At 45.4% G+C, this 16,150-nt stretch overlaps 1 protein-coding gene and 1 pseudogene across 5 annotated transcripts in view; both read left to right on the top strand.

The window, feature by feature from the left end:
• FARP1 (FERM, ARH/RhoGEF and pleckstrin domain protein 1) overlaps positions 1-16,150 on the top strand; it is a 270,933-nt gene that overhangs the window by 149,717 nt on the left and 105,066 nt on the right. The window lies entirely within an intron of this gene.
• LOC123392415 lies at positions 13,033-13,116 on the top strand (annotated as a pseudogene).

The raw sequence follows: 16,150 nt of genomic DNA, 5'->3' as shown, positions 1-16,150 counted from the left end.
CCACCTTTGAAGCATGCTGGTGATTTTACCCAACCATTGCGTTATTGGGAGATGGAGGTGACATAGGTCTTGTCCCCTCAGGTGGCATTTGGGTGACCACACATGTGACCGACATTGGAGCATGTGGGATCGGGAGGTTCATTTTCAAGGATCCGCTCCAGCCCCAAAGCAGCCAGACAGGAAGCAAATAGAAGTGTTCTTTCTATCCTGTGTGTTGCATGTGTTTGCTGGGTCGGTAAACCTGGGGAGGAAAACCTGTAAGGCTGCTTTTAAAAACACCCAGGATAGGATGGCCCCTGTGGCCGGAGCTGTGTGGGTACGTGCAGAAACCGGCCAGCCGCTTGCTCCTCAGCAGGTGGGAGCCCCACAGCCTCTCCCAGAGCAGGGAAGCTTCTGTCTGCTTCTGCTTCCCACTCCCTCCTGCTGCCATGGCCTCCGGGAAGGTGGGCTCTTAACTGTGGCCAAAGCTAAGCATAAAGGAAATCTGCTACCAGAAAGCAAGAGAGATTTAAAGATAAAGCCTCGTTGAATGGTCTGCCTCATTGCTTAGAACTGGAAGCATCCACTCCTTGCTTGTACTTGCAAATGAAGATTAGTTCTTGAGACAGATATTCTTATATTCTAAGGCCCCTTTCAGCTGTAAAGGTGACTGTGGCGTTTCTGTCCACTGGATGGTTTCAAGACAGAGGTTCTGGAGGCTGGAAGTCGGCCACCTCCTTTGGCGCTCTCTGTGCCTCCCCACCTCGGGTGGCAAGTGACTGGGGACTTTGCTTGCCTTCCACCTTTGGCTTTTGTCTCTGGAATGTGTGCTTCATTTAAGCAGTTGTGTAAGACATAAAATATGCCTGTCACACCCTTTGGAGTTCAGGTTTTAACTGATTAGTAAAATATGTGGGAGACGAAATACAGTCTGTTCTGGAAAATCAGAAGTGTTTATAGTCATCACTTCCCTGCTTTTACCCCATTAATTTATATATCAACCCACAGTAGAGCAATTAATTAAAAAAAAAAAAAAAAGAAAAAAAACTTGGGGCGTCTGGGTGGCTCAGTCGGTTAAGCATCTGCCTTTGGCTCAGGTCATGATCCCAGGGTCCTGGGATCGAGGCCTCTGTTGGGCTCCCAGCTCTGCAGGGAGCCTGCTTCTCCCTCTCCCACTCTCCCTGCTTGTGTTCCCTCTCTCGCTGTGTCTCTCTCTGTCAAATAAGTAAAAAAACAAAATCTTAAAAAAAAAATTATTTTTTAAAACCTCTTCTATACAGTTTGGCAGGATCAAATTATTTGTTTTTTCTCAAATAACGTGTTATAATCCACAGTTTTAGGATATTTTTAAAATTCTAGCTTCATTGGGGTATAATTGGCATATAAGGTTGTAGGATTTTAAAAGTCTCCATCGTGGAGATTTGGTGTATGGGTACCTTATGAAACAGCCTTCCCCCCCATGTAGTTAATACATTAAGTGCATTACATATTTATCTGTGTGTATAAGAATATTTAATTTCTACTCCCTTAGCAAATTTCAGTTTTACACAGTGCAGAGTGAGCTGTAGTCACCATGATATATATGAAATCATCAGACCTTATCTATCTTCTAACTGAGAGCTTATTCCCTTTTACCAACCCCTCTGTGTCCACCACCACCCCCTGCCCCAGCGCCTGAAAACTGTCTCCTCCTCTGTTTCTAGGAGTCTGACTTTCTATTTTATTTTAATTTGAAAGATTTTACTTATTGTCAGAGAGAGCACAAGCCGGCAGAGAGGCAGGCAGAGGCAGAGAGAGAAGCAGCCTCCCTGCTGAGCAAGGAGCCCGATGCGGGACTTGATCCCAGGATCCTGGGATCATGACCTGAGCCAAAGACAGCCGCTTAACCAGCTGCACCACCCAGGCGTCCTGGAGTCTGACTTTTTAGAGATCGCATGTGTAAGTGATATTATGTAGTATTTGTCTTTCTCATTTTACTTAGGATCACGCACTCAAGGGCAAAAATAAGCTAGAATGTTTTTAAAAATATTTTATTTATTTATTTGACAGAGAGCGAGAGAGACAGCAAGAGAGGAACACAAGCAGGGGCAGTGGGAGAGGGAGACGCAAGCTTCTCCCCGAGCAAGGAGCCCTATGTGGGATGCAGTCCCAGGACCCTGAGATCGTGACCTGAGCCAAAGGCAGATACTTAACAACTGAGCCACCCAGGAGCCCCTAGGCTAGAATATTTTTAATATAAATCCAAGCCTGTTCTTCATTTTTGATATCTGCTTACCTGTATTTACTAAAAATAAAAAAACAAAAAAAATCCTCCTTTTCTTGAAATATTTTGGGAAAAGCAGTTAAGTTTATTTCCGAGCTACTCTTGGAAGGCTTAGGTCATACAAAAAAGGACCCTATTAAGAAGATGACGTAAACAGAAAACGGAACTGGATTCTCAGATACCAGGGTACCAGTGCAACCGAGGACTGACAGTGACCTTACCTGGCCCTCCACAGGCAGGGAGGCAGGAGGGAAGCAGGTGGTCAGACACACTCCTTCCTGCCTGGGTCTGCCTGATTTCCCTCCACCTATGCACCTGCGTTCCCTGCTTCTCCAGGCCTCACCCAAGTCCCGTTCTCAGACGTGAGCCTGGAGTCCCCAGCCCTGTCACAAGGGGACATGCAAAGTCACACTCCCCGTTGTGTGATTCCTAAAAAGGGTCTCTGATGGGCACAGGTGTGCTCAGGACTCCCTCTGGGCCGTGCCCCTGACCCCCAACAATCGGGACGTGTACCGCTCACTGACAGATGTTTGATGGTATTTCTGCTCAGCTTGCCAGTCACCACTTGGGACAATACCTGTGCCTAAGCCATGCGACCCCGAGTATTTGGAATCTTATGTAGATGATTAGAATGACGTGTAGAGGAGAAGACAGATTTCTCTTCCCCTGTCCCTCCTTGTCCGCCCGGCGCCTCTGGGGATACTGAGGCAGTGTCTGGGGTGGGAGATGGACAAGCAGATTCAGCACGCTTTCCTGGGGTCCCTGTGACACCTTAGACTGTCCTGTAAGCCTCGGGCTGTGTTGCAGTTGGAATGGCCGATGCGTTGGTCTTAGAGCAGACCCTGTACTTCGTGTCCCCTTTGCTGAAAAGCTGGCAGCTCAGCGGGTTCCTTGGAGCTGCCAGAACCGAGTCCAAGTCCTTTATCGACAGCACTGATGCTCTTGGGAGCGCTGATGGCTCGTCCTCTCCTCTCTCCTCAGCCTCCCTTGTACAAGCTCTGGGAGCCTAAATGCCAGGCGGGACCTGGCACCTCCAATGGGGGGGTTGCAAGGACCGTACCCCCCCTGCCCCCGCCCGGGGTCACAGGTGCGTCTCAGTGTCTGCAGCCTGAGGACTTGGAGCCCTCTGAATTATGAGAGAGGAGGGTGACCTCTCTCTGGCTCCTTTCACGTTGTTTAAAGTTGGGATGTGTGGACGAGCGTCTGTGGCTGTGGGTCTGCTCCCCACCAACCCTCCTGTCACCACTGACCTTGAGAAATAGAAGATCCTCCCCTCCCCCCCTTTCCCTCCTCCTCCCCCTTCTTCTCCCCCTTCCTCCTCCTCTTCCTCCATTTCCTCCCTGCCCACCCCCTCCTCCCCCCATCTTTCTCTCCCTCCTCCCCCCCTTCCGGTTCTCCTCCTTCCCCACCCCCTCCTCCTCCTCCTTTTTCATACCTGTTGGCTCGCTTTCCGTGTCTTGAAGTTCAAGATCCTATTTCTCCCTACAGGGTCCTCAAGGTGCACACTCCTGTCAGCCCTTGGCCCCAGGGCTTAACTTCTTCAGACCCACGAGTGTAGATGATGAAAGCAAATCTGAGCTCCAATCAGAGCCTTAACCCAAACTGTGTGTTAAACTTACACCTAGAGGGACGCCTGCGTGGCTCAGTTGGTTGAGGCGGCTGCCTTCGGCTCAGGTCATGATCCCAGCGTCCTGGGATCGAGTCCCACATCGGGCTCCTTGCTCGGCAGGGAGCCTGCTTCTCCCTCTGCCTCCAGCCTGCCACTCTGTCTGCCTGTGCTTGCGCTCTGTATCTCTCTCTCTCTCTCTCTAACAAATAAAAATCTTGAAAAAAAAAAAACTTACATTTAGAAATGGTTGGATCTGAAAAAAGGTTTTGAGAATGGGAAGCAGCTTTAGCGCAATGATGAAGGTCATCACCTGAGTCGCATAAGGTTTTCATGGTCGTGCTCTTCACATGATGGTTGGGCTCTCTTCGAGGCGTGTGGCTAAAGCAGCAATACCCAGAGGAAAATTCCAGGGGATGACATCATGATCCTTTGGTGGGAAAGAGGTATGTTCATGCGGGAGGTGTAGATAGAAGACTAGAAAAATTGGCCGTGAGTAATCGTTGGCCCTCTTAAGAAATCAGTTAAGGAACTTTCTTTGCCTCAGATAACCTTCAAATTTTCACTTCTTGGTTATTAAAACCATGGCTTGTTTAAGTATTACTCTTTGGAAGTCTTAGGGGCTAGAGGAATGCTTGATGTCATTCTTTCCCGGAGGGAATGAGACTTCTCCACCGACCCAGCCAACGCTTTGGCGTCGGACACACACAGACTTCCCTAGATCTACCCTTAGTAGCTGTGCGACCCGGGGCAGATGACCTTCGCTGCCCTCAGTTCCCTCTGCAGTCCTTCCCGGTGAGGTCTCTGTAAGGGGGAGCGAGATAACGTTGGGGAGTGCCTGGTCAAGGGTGTAGCAGATGGTCAGCACCACCTGAGATGGGCTTGAGGAAAAATACTGCAGAATCTTGGGTGACACATAGTGACTCCCAGAATGAATGCCAGCCTGCCTCTGACCTCAGCCCCATGCCCCTCGAACCCTGGGATTTGGACGGCTCTCCACCCTGCTTGGCAACAGCCATGAGGCTGACTGTGCTACCTTCCCTCTTAATTGTCTATGCTCCTTGTCCAAACGTGGTTCTCTCTGAAGGCTGTGTGACCAAGACCAGGGTGTCTCTGGGTTGCTCCTTATTGGAAACAGAAGGAAGACTCTTGAGGCACGTGGAGGACGGCACCGATGGAGGGAATTACCCAAGCATCCTAGCCCAACTGAGAAATTTCTAGAACTCTGGAATGGACAATTTAAAAATTTTATTTATCATGGTGGCCATCTTGCACAAAAGGCCGCCATCCCCAACCCGCTGAAAACACACGTGCACGTCACACATAACACGTGAATGTTAGTAGCAACGCACAGAACCGCGTGCCAGAAATGGATAGATTTATTTAATTTGTGGTGATCTGTGGTGAAAGAAAGCATGTGTTGCTTACAGTCAACAAGATGGTCACTGTTCCTTTAGCCTCTTGAGAAGGGGTTGATTTGGGGTTGGGATTTGGGAGCAATTGCCATCTACCTGTATCATAAAAGGTTTTAGGTTTTATTATTCCAATTCTCATCAGTAGGTGTAAGCCTGTATGCCCAGGTAGTGGAATGAGAAAGGCTGCTAGATTTTATTTAATATGTGATCCAAAGAGTTCATAATGAGAAATGTATTGGTTCATAATGAGTTTTTCTTTATCTTGCTGAGTCTGCTTCTGGCTTTGAAGATGTGGTTATTAAGGACAGACTTTTTTTTTTTCCCTCTCAAATTTGAGACTTCCATTATTATTATATCAACAATAAATATATTGAATTTATACCTATTAAATATTTTCCAGCCTCTTCCTAACCCATGAAAATATTATTTTCTTGTTTATCTGTTCTTTCTGGATTGCTCTACTTTGAAGGTCATTTTTGAAGGTTTTTCTGATTGGCACATCTTTGGCTATTCATTTTTTACTTCTCAAGGAAACTGGAAAACCAGGTCTTTATTTTTTTATTTTCTATGTTTTTTATTTATTTGACAGAGTTCACAAGTAAGCAGAGAGGCAGGCAGAGAGAGAGAAGGAAGCAGACTCCCTGCAGAGCAGAGAGCCCGATGCGGGGATCAATCCCAGGACCCTGGGATCATGACCTGAGCCAAAGTCAGAGGCTTTAACCCACTGAGCCACCCAGGTGCCCCAAAACCAGGTCTTTAAAAAAAAAAAATTAAGACTAGTTTATTTTGCTGTTCAGAACAAAAAAACCTTAAATTCTTACTATTTGCAGTTAAGTTTATTCATTCTTCCAAGGGAACAAAAAAGCCCCCCTTTTTCTAGAATATTTTTAAGATTATTTGCACAGTCCTGCAATTTTCAATTCTGATTGACTGTCAACAGTTTTGTTTTCTTTTTCTTTTTTCCCCATCCTTTAAGGGAGTTAACTTTAGAGCGATTAAATACTCAAGAGCCAGAATAGAATTTAGTCATCTCTGTTTCTATAACGAATACACATTCTGAGCTACATCACAACTCAGCTATGTCTAATGAGTCGTACATAAATCAGTTGTGTGACTTGATTAATAAAGTTAACATAGTAGAAAAATTTGCTCTTAAGGAAATCCATGATTTCAGGGTTAAAAGCCACCCTTCATCTTATTTCGTTTATAAATTTGAATTTCTGTGTAGTGCCGGTTTGGAAGAGGGTTTCCCAATTCCAGGTGGCTCTTGGTTTTCTTTGTTTTAATTTGTGGCTTGGAAAGAAAAGAAAAAGCCAAGTGGCTCCCATACTCTATCAGCAGTCTTTCATGAAGGAAACCCCATATTCCTGAGGAAATCTTGTCACATCTAATCTAGCTTGTGTGTTTTGGCAATAGGGACAAGGAGAGTACAGTCCTTGAGGCTCCTTAGAAAGATTTATTTTGTGGTGGGTAACCTTGGTGTTCAGTATTTCCACATTTCTTTATAACTGTCTACAGATGATTTCTAAGCTGAAATTCATGATTTGCTTATTGAGTCTGAGTAGCCTGATGGAATGACTTGACATTTTCTGGAAAGAGTCTGCTTTTTGATATGTTGCCGGTACGGAGAGCTCTTTTTTTAATGTCTTCAAAGGAAGGGGGGAAAAAAGGATTTTACCGTCATCAGAAAAAAATGTGAAGCCCTCACAGGTCTGTTTTCTGTGGTCAACAGTTTGTTGGCCAAACCTGGTGTGTGTTTCTGAGCAACTCCCACAGCCTGTACCTTCATAACCACCCTTCCCAAACTCCTTTCCTTCTGCCCTTTGGGCAAGTGAAGACCCCCCCCAAAAGCACCAGGCCCTGAGGAGCTCAAGTCCTATCCTGAGGGGCCTCAGGGCGCCATGTTTCTGCTTTTTGCCATCTAGTGAAGTCTTGCTGACCTTCTGGCCCCAGGACTCTCGGCGGCCTTCCTCACCCTCAGGGAGGACACGGTAGGGCTCTGTGTGTTGGCGATGCCTGACACTCTTTTTTTTTTTTTTTTTTTGAGACCTTACCAAGATAATTGAAATTTCTTAGCCCAATTCAATAGAAAATGTGAAGTTAGATACCGGTGAAAGCAATTCGGAACCCTTTGTTGTGAACCACCGAGAAATGCAGATTTCGCAGCGTGATGGCTCCATAACGTGTGGGGAAGTTGTGTGAAAATAAGAAATGAATGCCTGCTTGCTACACAGTTGGAAATTATTGTGGCATAATGAACTATTGCGTTGAAGCCTCATCGTGTTCTGGGGTTTCTTTTTGTCCTAGAAATCCTTGAAGTGCATGAATTTTATTATTTTTGCTTGCCAAGAAGCTTATCCTTTTAGAAGGTCAGTCCTGGACGCTGGTGCTTTGCAGAGCACCTCTTCCCAGGAGCTGGGTTTTGGGTCACATGGCACTGGCCGAGCAGCTCTCTCCCTGCCCCCCTTTCTTCCCCCGACCCCCCCCCCGACCCCCCCCCCCCCCCCCCCCCCCCCCCCCCCCCCCCCCCCCCGCCTAGGCGTGATCCTGGCAGAGACCCACGGAGTCTTAACTGCTTAGGTTTTCTTCCTCGGCGTCAGACCCAGCCCCGGAGGGAAGGAAGGGGAGGCAGCAAGGCAAAGCTGGCTCCTTCAGGGGATTGTGCGGGCAGAGACAGCAGGCCTGTGGGCTTCCAGAAAATGTGCCTGGCGCAGGCAGTTTGTGGGGGCAGAGTGCTGTCGAAACCATTCTCATGCCTGTCGAAACCTGACTGGAGGAGTACCCAGTCATCCCACACCTGGATGTTCGTCGGATTTGGGGAGCACAGAGTTAGGTCAGTCGGGAAAGGCAATGCCTTCCATCATGTTATGATAGTAAGATTTAAAAAACATTTTTAGAGTAGAAGTCTCCTACAGAAACACGCCCAAATCACAATGGCTGTGAATGAATCCGTGAATACACTCTTTTGTCCATCTCAGAGATCACGTAAGAGAAGATTCTCAGCCCCCAAAGGCGACCCCCCGCCAACACCCCCCACCAGCTCTTCCTTCTCTGCCAGGATAGCTACTGTCCTGATTGTTCCTACCTTTGGGGACTATAACAAATGAGTTCACGATCGGTGGAATCCAATCCATACCCTTCCTTGTGAGTTCTTTGACTCGGCATTAGGTTCGCAACCTTCATCTGTGGTGTTGCCGTGGCAACAGCGTCTGCGTTCCCTTGGCTGGAATTGATTCATTCTACTAGTAATGGGGATTGTCCCCTGTCTTCCGGTGAGTTTCCGGATTTGCTGATCCCATACATACGTTCAGCTTAGCGGGTCCCAGTAGTTTTCCAGAAGGCTTATTAGGAAGCCGGTAGCATCATGTTGGATGCAGGGCCCGTGGCTTGGGTTCAGCGTAACATGCAACACAGGCTGGCAGCCTATCCCGCAAGATGCAGCACTGACCTTTGTGAGCCCCCGAAGTGCTCCACGTGGTGTGCGGTGCCTTGAGTACATCAAACCAGAAACTGCGAGCGATTTTTCGGTGCTGGTGAAAATGACTGTGATTAATCATGAGACATTATTCTGCAGTTGGGAAAGAGAGAAGACGTTTATTCTTTTCCTAAAAACATTTCATTTGATAGTTTGCTTTCCTTTCCCTCCGGGCCAGAATTGGATCCAGTTCATGACGGATCCCAAACCGTGGACCTCCGCATCCTTCACAAGCCCGCTTGTCGTCAGGCTTTTCGTGCAGAAGTTTCTTCTATGTGTTCTCAGTTCTATCACTTGGAGAATTTAAATGAACTTAACCAGTTTTAGAATTTTCTTTTTCTTCCTTCCTTCCTTTCCTTCTTTTTCTTTTTTTCGTAAAGTGGCAAACTTCTCCAGGTATCATTTATATAGTGATGGTACCATTGTTTTATTTGGGGGAGGGGAGATTGTGGAAGGAGGTGTGGAAAGATCTGGGTCCTGGAAGCTGGGTGAAGACTCACCACCGTGTTCTCCCTGGAGGGACAGCTCATCACCGCAGTGGTAGGAAACCAGATACACCTTAATGCAAGATAAATCTTTATGCAAGATACAGATTGCTGGGCCGCCTATAAATTGTGCATATCATTTGTGGGCGTGTACCTGGAAATCTACACGTGCAGGCACATCATCACCAATGTGTAAGTCTGTTTTATTCCAAGTTACTTGTGCTGCATTGTTTCAAGGGGTTTTCCATTTCCCTGCTGGATCACAGTATCTCAGTGTTGGATGTCACCCGAGGGCATCTCTGGATACAGAACATCCTGCCTTGTATTGTAGAACTGTTGATTTTCTTTTGAAAAAGATCTAACCATGGGCCTGCCCAGGAAGGAAGAAAAGAACTAGCAGGTAAAGCATAAACTAGAAGGAGAAGCTGGACTGTTTTCCTGATGCCCTGAAACAGCTCCGGGGCATTTCAGCAGAGAAAACAGAGCTTCATAGGTTCGTCTGCCTGGCTCGCAGGCACACAGAGTTAAAAAGGAGCTGCTAAGGGTAAAATAAATGCTTTTGAAATTTTTCCACTGGGCCAGCCATTGGTAGAGGAGAGCTTTGAAAAATGAATGAAAATCAAACATAAAGTCACACATGGCCGCGGACTTTGTAATGAATGACGCCCGTGCAAAAGAACAGCCGTGCGCGCACGCGCGCGTGTGTGTGTGTGTGTGTGTGTGTGTGTGTGTGTGTGTGTTTGTGTGCGGCCAGTCTGTCCTGCTTTGTTCCGTGGGATGAATAAACCGGCTTGGGCTGTGGGGTCATCAGGGAAGGAGTCTCAAGCGCAGGCTCAGACCTAGAGTTTGAGTTCTCCTTGCTTGCTTTTGTGTTCAGTGGTGGTTAAAAACACATAAAACTTAGCATCTCCCCCATTTTAAAGTCAGCAATGCAGTGGTGGTTAGTGGATTCACGTTGCTGTAAAACAGAGCTCTGGGACTTTTTTTTGCAGATGTGAAACTCTGTTCAATAACTCTATTAAATAACCCCGCCGCCCTCTCCCCGCGCTCACTGCCCGTCCCCACCCCCCCCCCTGCCCCCCACCCCAACCATCATTCTACTTCCCGATGCTGTGAATCCCTTCCGGCCTTTCTTTTAGGAGCCTATTCATTTCCCAGTCTTCTCTCCTCACTTCAGGGCAATTTGGGTTAATCGTGCCATTAAGGAGGACAGAATGATTTGTAATCTTGGCTTTGTAAAACAGTGCTGGCGTTACACGCACAGGGTGTGGGGCTCTGCTGAGCTTTTCTTTTGGCCTGACGGCAGCGCCGTTGAGAAAGCATCCTGCAGGATGAAGAAATGAGACCCTGAAAGGACAATCTAAACTTTATTAACTAGATCTTTTTCCTGGATCTCTCCTCCAGAATTGAGTCTGACTCTCCCAATTTCTAGGGAAACCTGTAAACTCTCTTCTGTCAAGTTCTACTTCATTTTCAGCAGGTGACGGACTCTGTTTCAAGCATGTACTTACTGCATTTGTTTGTAGCGCTGATGTAATTGTTTATAAACTGGGAGAGTGTGCATGTCACGATCCCACACTGTGGACAGATTAACCCAAACTCTGGATCTAAGGGGGCACGCTCTTTTCGGCTGTGTCCGTCCTTGCTTGCGGAGCTGCTGCCGACGAGCGTTTTAAGTGCTGTGACGTCATAGAGGGTCATTGTTAAAGGCGGTTTTATTGTACGCTTCTGCTTTTTCAGAAACTTCTGCTTGTCTTCAGGTGTGGCCTGGCTCTCAGCGCTGGTAAGGGAGAGCTGCGGGCTGCCCGTGTTCCCGGGCCCCGGGCAGGATTTTATTTCAAAGATGTGCTCTATACCCATGCTTTTCAGTGTCCTTCTTAGATTTGCCTTCCGTTCTCCTGCCGCTCACTTTGAGCAGTGGTCACACTACAAAAAATGAAGTAACCCTAAACTGGCTGGTTGCTGGGCTGGTCTGATTGAAAATAGGATTGAAAATAGGGCTAAAAGGCAGCCCGTACGAATGGACAGCAGAGTGGGCTATCCAAGGTATCATCTTTACCTGATTTTGAAGTAATCACACAAGAGTAAACCAGGGAGCCAGTTCAAAAGGGAGCAGTAGGTCTGAATATTCTGGAGTGCTACATCAGTAATAATAGCCCAAGGAGGGTCTGGTCTCCAAACAAGATCTGAAAAAACAGAAGCCCTCCTTTTATTTCTGGAACCTCATTCCTCATTGAAGTCAGATGAGGGAATAAGCATGAAGGCTCATGGCCAGTTAGCACTGGTGAGTGATGGTTTCCATGTGGGGTCTCTGGTCTTCTTGTAGGTGTTTCTGGCCATGTGCAATGGTCACGTGACTAGCGCTGTTGTGGACGGTGGCCCAGCCCGATGTGCTTCCTTGTCGAAAGAAAACCATCCTTCATTATTTCCCTTTTCGTGTTTTCCCTCCAAGTAACCTTTCCAGAGCAGTTTTCCTTTACAGCGTTTGGAAGATGTCGGTTCTCTATACTTCCGCTGTATACTTTGAGCAACAATGTCTTGAAATAAAAAATATATTCAAAGCGGCTTTAGAATCTAGACCCTAGCACATGGTTATTTTTGTTAAAAGATCGTGCTACTATTGCGGTCTCCCTGCGAGAAGTGATCTTAAGAGGATTTCATTCACGTATCTGCTCAGCATGGACACCTGCTACGGATCATGCTGATCGAACGAACAAAACCAGACATCCGTATGCTCATGGAGTCTGTGCGCTAATGGAGCAGAACAACCATGTATAAGAAACATTATAAAGAAATACTGTTTCAGATGCTAGAGAGTGGTAAAGTGAAAAATGAGAAGCAGAAAAAGAAGTTAAGGAGACTGGGGGCAAATTACAGTTGAGGGTGGTTTGGGTGAGCCCTGTTGAGACATGACATTGGCACAGAGATTTGAAAGAGGCAAGGGAATTATGCATGTACATTTTTAAGGAGAAGGTTTTGGAGGCAGAGGGAACAACCAGTGCAAAGGCCCTGAGGTAGGTATATACTTGATAGGCTGAGAACGGCAGACAGTCCTGTGTGGCTAGACTGGAGTGAGCAGGAGGAGAACACTTGGATGTGGCTTCAGACAGGTGACAGGGGAGGAGCAGATTCTCTGCGGCCTTGTTTTCCATTGCAAAGACCCTGATGCCGAGTTTGGAGGAGGAATGACACAGATGATTTAGTGGAAGATGGCTCTTTCTGATAGAACTGACCTGAGAAACTATTTGGGAACTATTTATTTAGTAACTCAAATGGTAATCAGAAGTACAGAGGCCAGATGCAGCAAAGAAATACAAGGAAGCTGAAAAAAAATTTCATCAAGGTATTGCAACAGGTGAATTTGAAAAGATTGTCATAGAACGTAAGCTGTGTGTTTTCCAAGTCCTGAGTGTCATGGAGGACTGTGAGTGTGTGCATGAATCGGAATGGTTGGAGGATTTTTTTCCAAACACTTCTCACATGCAAGATTCTAGATATGTACAGGTTAGAGGGTGTGGATGGTTTTAAGTTTCCGGATGAACCTCAGAATCGTTGCTGTTCCGGAACTAGCTCCTAGAAATAGCTCCTGACTTGATCATCATTTCTTTTTACTAGGTTTGTAAGAACTGAAAGAATCTGATGTAAACCATGCAGAATGATCTTGTCTGCCAACATTGGTTTATTAGCAAGGAGCATGTTGCCTGATAATTTAAAGGAAAACAGTTTAATTCACACTCTTTCAGCCTTTCTAGTGGACCATCCATATTTTTGGATTTGCTGTCTGTACTTTTTCTATATACTCAATTATGAAGACTATACTTTCAGGGATCATTTCTATAGTTTGTTACTTAATTATGAGCTTTTTCCTAAACCTAGAGTTTTTATGCTTAGGCTTTGTCTTACTCTGGCAAGCTGGTGGCAGGAAGGACGGGTCATCCACAGTGAACACACAGAACTTGCTTGCTTTTTAGGGTTTTCTAGTTTGTCCCCTCTGCCCCTTATTCCCATTATCTTATTCCTCAACCCCTCCTCAGAAGATTCTGGAATATAATTGCAAATATGTTTTATTTTATAGCGGTTCATGTGCCGTAAACCTTAAAATGGGGTTTAAAGGGAGTTTTCTTAGATATCAAAAGGTGGAAAAACTTGGAAAAGCCTGCAACCATAAACAAAGCCTCTTTCTAAATGCTGACATCAATTCCTGTCATTTTATGTGTTTACCCCATTGAATTCTCAGGCCTGCCTCCCTAGGAGGCATTATTGTTCCATTATTCAGTTGGGAAAATCAGTGCCCAGGCAGGCCATGTAACTTGCCACATAGGCAAACGACAAGCCAGGCATCGAAGTCCTATCCTAAAGACTCTGGAACCTTGGTCCAGCACCACCCCCCCCCCCCCCCGCATTCTGTGCTATTCCCAAATGTAATCTCACACATTTTTATACCTAGCAGTAATAGCTTCATCCATTGGAAATATATAAGTTTGCTGTCTATCTTTATAAATATATTGTGTACTTTGTTTATAATTAAAACATTCTTTTGAGTCCTTGACTTTTTCTCCCCCTAATTTGCCATTCCCTATAATAGATTACCAGTCCTTTTGGATATTTTCCCATTATAAAATACACCTAACATAAATTTATACCATGTTAAGCATTTTTAAATGTACGGTTCAGTGGCATTAAGTACATTCACTGTGTTGTACAGCCATTACCACCATTCATCTCCAGAATTCTCTTCCATCTTCCCAAACTGAACTCTGTACCCCTGAAACAATAACTCTCCATCCCTGTTCCACCCCAAGCCCCTGGGAAATAGCATTTCATTTTCTGTGACTACCTTCAGTCTCTTGTTAGATACCTTTTGTTACCTTTGTTACATATTTGTAAGTTTCTTTGTGCTAAATCTGGAGCCTCTCTGTTTACACTGATCGGAGCTGTCCAGTTTTTCTTTTACTTTATTCTTTTTCTTTTTTTTGCTTTCCAGTTTTTCAAAGAAGTACAGTTGACCCTTGAACAATGCAGGAAGGGTGTCAGCCCTCTGTTTGGTTGAAAAGTACATTGTGTATGACTTTTGACTTCCGTAACTACTAGCCTCCTGTAGCTTCTTACAGATAACATAAACAGTGGATTGACACATATGTTACATTGTATATACATTATATACTGTATTCTTATAATAAAGTAAGCCTGAGGGAGAAAGTTACTAAGAAAACACACTTATAGTATGGTACTGTATTTATTGAAAAAATCTGCATATAAGTAGTCTCATGAAGTTCAAAATCATGTTATTCAAAGGTCAGCTGTACTAACTCAAGTTAAAACTCTGACCTCCTTGTAGACATGCATGCCTGGAGCTCCTGCCCACTTGGATCCCAGTTGCTAATGTGCTTAATAGGATAGTAAACCTGAAAAGTACTTGAAGAATGAAAAGTAAATAGTATTTATTTGGGACGTTTTCTGGGGATGCCAGAGCTGAGAATTCTTAAATTGACCTGAAAGCTGTGTTTTTCACACCTCGGTTGACCTATTTTTAATGCATAAAAAGTAATTTAAGGGTCCTTTTTCAGGATGAGAAAATGTTCCCATTCTCCTACTAACTGAAAAACACTAAAAATGTTTTCTGTTGAAAGCATCTGTAAACATTTAAAATAATTTTTTGTTCATTTAATGTTCCTGGAAGTTGTCCAAGAACCTTGGAGATTGGTTTGAGGGGAAAAGTTGTGTTTAAAAAACTTAGTAGAAGTAATCTGCCTGCAGGGGAAGAGAGATGCGAACTGGGAAACTCATATTAGTTCAAGGTTTCGTTTTACAGCGTTTTTATCCTTCTGTTAGAATATTAAGCTAAATTCAATAAAATGTTTACTTTCCATCTTACTTTGGAATAATAATTTTGGAGGCTAAGTGCATGATATCAGGTGTATTTCCAGAAAGTTCAGGCTCCATGCACTGAATTAAGTTTTGAGGCTTAATTAGATCACTGAGCCCAAGGGGAGAGAGAGCATTTTTCTTTTGCTGGGAAGGATCTAATGCTTTCTCCTGGAGCTTTCGTGATCTGGGTTTTACTTGCCTGATTCATTATTTGTGTGATATGTTATTCCCTGACTACTGAATATTTTTTTAAATGTCAAGATTGTCTTATTTCGATAAATTTTAGAATTTTTTCTTCATCACCTTCAGAAAGGGATCCAAGGACAATGAATTGCTCAGGGTCAAGAGCAGAGAAACCCAGCTCTAGGAATGGCCGAATTCTCCATACATGTTTTTCCTGTTTTGCTCGTTGCCTTAAGCATTCGCCGCGCATGCGCACGTGAAGTCCCGGGGCCACGGAAGGGGAGTGACTTCTGTACTAACAACGCTGTGGTTACAGTGTAGCCAAATTACAGCCGAGGAGCTGAAAGCACCCATTCTCTTCTTGACCTGGAGCCGGGGCTCTGATATCCAGTCTGAAGTGTGTTTAATGGGTGTTCGGATCACTGGGGCTCAGTGCGGCGGGGAACAAGGAAGGCAGTGTCTTCGCAGACAGTGTGGCCACCCTTGGAGCCACGGCGGGAGGAAGAATCACCGCGTTTGTGGACGCATAGATGGGCAGGCCTACACGGTGGGCTTCATTCTTCCAGAATGAAAGCCTTGTCCCCGCTCCCAGGCTTCCGTGTTTAAAGTTGTAGTTCCTGTTCTTGATCTGGTTCGTATCTCACAGCGATGGTGATCACAGTGTCTGCTAATGAGGCCGCCGCCACTTTCCTGTTGGGCTTTTGTGTCCTTTTCTCCACCCCACCCCCACATCATACTTATTACCTGGTAGAGTTTACTGAGCCCCGGGTACCATCCTAAGAGCTTGAGGTATGGTAACTCACATATTCCTCCTCACAAATCCTATGAAGTGGTTTGGAGATTACGCCCATTTTTTTTTTTTTTTTAAGATTTTGT

The sequence above is a fragment of the Mustela putorius genome, unplaced genomic scaffold, assembly GCF_011764305.1.
Source record: "Mustela putorius furo isolate JIRA1106 unplaced genomic scaffold, ASM1176430v1.1 tig00000551_pilon_pilon_pilon, whole genome shotgun sequence".
In the NCBI taxonomy this organism is placed as follows: Eukaryota; Metazoa; Chordata; class Mammalia; order Carnivora; family Mustelidae; genus Mustela; species Mustela putorius.
Note: the sequence above shows the minus strand (reverse complement) of the source record. Positions and strands in the feature narration are given on the sequence as shown.